This window comes from Lepidothrix coronata, unplaced genomic scaffold (genome assembly GCF_001604755.1).
Source record: "Lepidothrix coronata isolate B3197 unplaced genomic scaffold, Lepidothrix_coronata-1.0 Scaffold78, whole genome shotgun sequence".
NCBI lineage: Eukaryota > Metazoa > Chordata > Aves > Passeriformes > Pipridae > Lepidothrix > Lepidothrix coronata.
Genome location: NW_016690258.1, coordinates 2,926,178 through 2,932,177, shown reverse-complemented (window position 1 = coordinate 2,932,177; position 6,000 = coordinate 2,926,178).

Here is a 6,000-nt window from a genome sequence, read left to right as displayed (position 1 = left end):
CTGGGGCTGACCTGGGGAGCTTTCCCTCCATCTCAGCCTTTTTTTTTTCCTTTCCTTTTTTTTTTTTTTTCCTATTTCATTCCTTTTTTAAACATCAGGATGGCTTGTTGCACCTGGGGGCAGAGCGATGGGGAGGGTTCAGGGCTGTCGGTGTTTCCTTTCCCCGCGTCCTCGTGCGAGCCCTGGGGCTGCCCGGGGAGGGCGGGAGCAGCAGGGCCACGTCCCCAGCCTTGCCTCTGTCCCCGCGGGGTCACAGCCGCTGCTCTCCTTGGGGACTTCAGTCCCTGGGGGACTGAAGGGCACGCTCACCTGAAAGCTGCTCTATGCAAAGGGAAGGAGGTGGCGTTGGGGATTCCTGTTTGAAGAGAGAAAAGGCTTATTTCCCTGCTCCCCCAGACTTTGTTCCCCTGTCCTGCTCTTGGTGTGTACAGCCCCCCTGCCCCAGGCCTGGAGTGATCCTGCACCCCCTCGGGGTGTGGGCAGGACCCCTTCCTGTAGGGTGGGCTTTGCTTCCGGCGGGGTGGGAGTTTCTCCCTGCACAGAGCCAGGCAGCGGGAGGTGGAAGTTCCCCACTGAGTCCCAAGCTCAGCCTGGATCTGTAGAAAGGTCACTCTGCCTTTGGGTGATGTTTGCATCCCCTTTTTGAACCGCCCCAGTAAGGCTTTTCCCCTCAGAAGGATCTGTTACAGCCCTGACTCAGCCCCATCTCTGTTTAGGATGGGAGCTGAGGGGCTCCTGAGCCCTGGTCCCCCTGTTCCCCAGCCCCCACTGTTACCCCCCGGGTTTTCAGCTGGCTCTCTGGGCTGGGGCAGCCCCATGTCTTAATAATCACATGGGCTACCCCAAATCCTTATGTGGGGAAGCATGACAGCCCCTGTGTGCCCCCCACAGACGTCCCCAGCCACCAAGGGCTCCACAGGCCGAGCTTGGCACTGTGATTTGGGCTGTGCTGGGGGCCTGGGGGAGAGCACCTTGCTGCTGGGTTCCAGTGAGGGCTTGAGAGCCGCCTTCCTCCCTGGGAGGATGGAAAGGGGGTCGGTGAAACCTGCCCTCTGCTTTCCAGCTGTGGGGTGAACGTGCCGATGTTGCCTTGACCTCGGCGGAGTCAGGGGGTTGAAGCTGGGGGGAGCAGAGCACACTGTACTGAACGCTGTATTTTCTAAAGAATAAAGTATTTTTAAAACAGTCTGATGGTCTTTGGAAGTCCCTTGGGTTCCCCAGCTTTGGGCATTTAGTAGCAGTGGGCTCTGGAGCTGCAAAGAAAACTCCTTGGATGTTGGGAACCAGCAGCTCTCACAGCCTGCCTTCCATGGCTTTATCCAGCCCTCACCACCCCCAAGGACATTGACACAAATCCAGGGGTCTGAGACAACCCTTCAATATCTGGCAGGGGTTTTGATGCTCGACCACTCCAGTAATGCCCAGAGCCAGAGCTGGCTGCAGGAGGCAGCATCCCTGCTCAGCCCAGCTTTCCGTTTTTCATGGACGGTGAGGATTTTGCAAGGCTGTTTTCTTGCCTGGGATAAACACCTGCCTGGCCATAGGGAGAGAAAGCAGGAGGATGCAGAGCCAAGAGAAGAGTTGGGAGGGCAATGGGGTCTGCCCACATCCCAGGCTCCCAGCTCTCCCACTCTTCAGCCAGGGCAAGGCAGAAGTTCCCAGGCTCCTGGGAGAGGAGTTGGACCCCACATCTTCCTTAGTAGCAAGCAGCCACCCTGCCAGAGATCTTCAGCATCTGAAAAAAACCCAACAGCCCAAATCTTGGACCTCCAGCTGGGCTGCATGTCCTAAATTTCTGAACAGTGGGTCCTGATGGAGAAGCAAGGAAGCATGCCCTGGCTTGTGACACAACCTCCCCTCTCCTTGCCCAGAGGATCTTGGCTGCAATTTAGATACCTGGTGTTTGTTTTTTTTTTATTTATTATGGTGTCCTGAGCAGTTCTCCCAGGGGAAAGATTCCCTGTGTGCTGCACTGGCACAGCCCTGGCCCTGAATGTGCTCTTCAACCAGCCTAGTGGAGTTTGCACCAGGCCAGGGCTGTGCTGTGTCTCAGCTTTACTCTCTGTGCCCAGGATGAGATGGATGATTTGAGAAGCTGGCTAGAAAACATAATAAATAAATAAATAAATAAATAAATAAATGTTTCATGCAAAAAAAAAAAAAAACAACCTTACATCATTTTCCCTTTTGGCATGGAGGAGCAGAAGGAGAAGGAGGAGGAGGAGGAGGAGGGAAGATGCTTCTATGCAGGGAGCAGCCTTGGTGCAGGAGAGCTCCCTCTGCATATAAACACTAATAATCCTGAGCTGACGCCACCAGAGTCGTTTGACAAGCTGATTCACCCTTCTCCTTTGGATCCTGCTCCTCTTCTGTGCTTGGTAATTTTTAAACTTGCCCAAATACTGAGGGGGAGTGAGGGCTGTCCCCCATTTCCCACCTGGCCCTCTTGCTGGCCCCGTCCCCCTGCCAGTGCAGCCATCCCAGGTGACAGCCTCCCTGTGCTAAAGGATGATGGTGCATGGCCAGGGAGAGGTGGCCAGGAGCAGTCCAAGGGCTGCAGATATCCATCTGAGCACCCTTTCCTTCCCATCCTATCTCCTCACATCCCATCCTGTCCCCTATCCTATCCAGCAGCCCATTCTCCATCTTCCATCCCATCCTGTCCTCTCCTGTCCCCTCACATCCTATTTCATCATGTCACCCCAGCCCTTTCCTCATATCCCCTCCCTTCCTGCTGCCCCCCCAACCATATCCAATCACACCTGGCACAGGTGGCATCAAGCCAGGCACAGGCAGGCAGGCAGCACTGTGCTGCCCACATACAGCCTGGCTCTGCAGCCCTCCTCCCCCTCGTGCCAGGAGGGCTTGAGCCCCTTCATCCTCCTGCTTGCCTGTCCCACACTTTCCTGTTAGCTTTTGCAAGGCTTGCCAGGGTTCAGACCAATTCACAGCTCACCCTCTGATAATTTTGGTTAAAAATTAGTAGGATAGAATAGACAAAGTGGGACAGGAGGGGGCCGAAGCAGTGCAGGAGAAGAGGAGCTGAACAACTTGCAGGCAGAGCATCAACATCACGTGTGCTGGGTTCCCTCTGGAACGTGGGTTACAAAGCCAGTGCCAGCTCCACACCAAGCAATTCCTGAGGGCAATTAAAGCACTCACAAACCTGGCTGCTGCCTCCTGCCCACGTGTCCCTACACCCAGCACACACACAGGGGTTCACATGAGCATCAGCCTCTCTTGTCTTAAGGTTTGAGTTTAAAGGTTTGTTGCATAGCAAAAGCTCTGGGGTTTGAGGTGAGGGAAATCCTCATTTGGTCAGCAGTGACTTGTGCCAGGGGACAAGGCCACCCCATGGTGGAATTTGCCTGTCTGGGCAGGAGCAGCAGGGCACAGTCAGCTTCAAAAAGAGGGGGGAGCTGCAGGGGGCTGTGGCTGAGCACCCCCACAGGGCTCAGGGTTTTTAGGGATCACAGACCTAAATAAATGGGCTCCACAGCAAATGAGCTGCAGGGTAAATGATAGGACCACGATGCTTTTCTGTATGGGATTCCCAGATGGAAAAGAACAAAATCTCAGAGGAAATAACTCCTTTGTCTTCTGCTCCCCTGAGAGAGGAAGCAGAGGAGCTGCAAAGGAGTTACACCTGGTTGGAAGCTGAATGTGTGAACTGAAAGAGCTGACTGGCACCTGGGCCATGAAACCACAGGTGCCCAAGGGAAAGGGAGATAAGCCCTTGCCCTCTCAAGAGCTCCATGTCCTGCCCGAAGTCCTTCCCATTCCTCGGGGAGTGGCAGGGGGCAGGGAGTGGGAGCAGCAGGGAGTGAAAGGCTGTTTATATGAGGAGGTAAGTATATCTGGTATCAACCACCCCAGGGCTGTGCAAGACTGGGGGTCTTGCTTAACCTAACCTGGGAATGCTGAGAGTTTGGGATCAGTCTGGAGGGTGGCTGAGGCACAGAGCATCCTAAATAACTGGAAGCCCAGCCATGGTGGTGGTGGGCTAGCAGTTCTGGGGCAGGGGCTACCTTGGATTAGGCTTTTGGTGCCTTGTGCCAGTGTCTGCCCAGACTACAGTGGTTGGCAGCAAGTCCTCACATGCATCCCCTATCCCAGCCACCAACAGCAGGGCATGGGACCCATTTGGAATTCCCTCTGTAAGGAGCTCCCTGCTGCTCTTCCCTGGGGAACCACAAGTGTGGGGGAGTATTGCCCCTCTCTTTCCTCTGCACACCTCCCCCTGTGCCTGCCAAGAGGTGGGATTTTCTGTGTGCTGAAGTGACCAAACCAGGCAGCCAAGGCAGGGTCCAGCCACCGGGATGGGCTCTAAAATACCCATTACCAGGTAGGAACTGCAGGGATCATGGAGCCCATGGGGCTTTTAAAGCCCTGGTGTGGGGGGGCAGAGATAGGCTGGGAGAAAAACCCTGGTAAATGTGAGGGCTGCCAGACCGAGCAGGGGTTGAGGGGTGATGTGCTCCAGAACAAATGGGTGCAAGGCACCAGGGATAGTGGAGCTGCTGATTTGGTGGTGTTAATAATGCTCTGGGCTGTGGTAGGAAGAGCACCCCCCTGCTGCCTCCTCCCAGCAATGGGGAACACGTGCTCCTGTGTGCACTTGGGATGTTTTTGCTGCCCCTGTACCACCTGGGGTTTCTCCTTTGTGTAAACGGGCTGAGAAATGGAGGAGTGTTCGAGTTTAGGGCTATGCAATGTTCAACTAGATGGATTATTTATGCCCCAGACAAATATTAGCCATGCTTTATGGCTGCATTCTTGCTTCCTCACTCTGCCACTGCCATTGTCTGACTTTAAACATGTTTTAGCGATTACTTCCTCTATTATTTTTCCAGGAACTAAACTAAAGCTTACATAACTTATCCCTACTTCTACAACCCACAATTCAAGTTTTATTTGCTGGGAAACAATATGTGTTTATTTTTTCATTCTTTGTCCTTTTCACGGGGGGAAAATTTATCCTTTCTGCGTGTCATTAGGTTTGTCCTTCTTTTGCAGTTCAGTGATGGACTTCAGCTGGCCTCTTGCTGAGCCCTGGTTCTGCTTTCATTCTCCTGCTTGCCAGCACCAGTGCCAAAGGTAACTTGTCACAGCTGATGTTAAGGTGGAGGTACCAGCTGCCATGTGCCGAGGTTAGTCGTGCTCCTGTCGTTTCAAAGGTTGCCAGCTTTGAATTCTTGGGATTCTCTCCTGTGATTAATTTGGAGTAACTTCTGAGATTTCTAGTAGTTGGTACCTTTCTGTGTCTTATTTCTTCTCCTTGGTGGTATGAAGTGTTGAGTAGCGGTTGTAAAAACTAGGAGTTAAAACTGGGCTTATTAAGTGGTTTGTAAAATGCACTGGGCCAATCTTGAAAGCTTGCAGTGAAGAAACTAGAAATGCAAGTCATTTGGTACTGTCAGAGTAGGGCTTTATGTGAGTCAACATGTCGTGTTATCTCCCCGCACACACATTGATTGCTTACAGCTGTTCACTGATTGTTGCCAGAGTTTGGAATGACATTGTAGGCATGTTATGGTGCTGGAGACACTGTCCTAGAGAGATTGATGTAGGATCTGTGGCTTTTTAACTCATATCTCAAGTTAGTCTAGTAATATAACCTAATAGATAATGAGATCTGTAAGGGAGGTGCATGTTCATTGAGTCTTAGACCACAAAATGCTCATGACAAGGCAAGGTCAGGTGGGTCACATCCTCCTTCCTCCAGAACCTGCACGTGGCAGAGGCAGTAATCCCTTGGCTGGCTGGCTGGCAAAGGGCTTTTTGAATGTAGCTTGTCTGTTTGGGAAGTCAAATATTTTATAAGAACTCTTCTGAGAACAGCAGTGTGCTTCAGTACATGCTTAAACAACTGGTGACTTCCAGTTCATAGAACTGATGATCTGCTGTAATTTGGGCTTCTATCTCTCCACCACTTGGCTGTTTGTGATATTATAATGGATCCCTAAAGGGAGGGAGCTTCACAGCACACCTGTGAGCGTG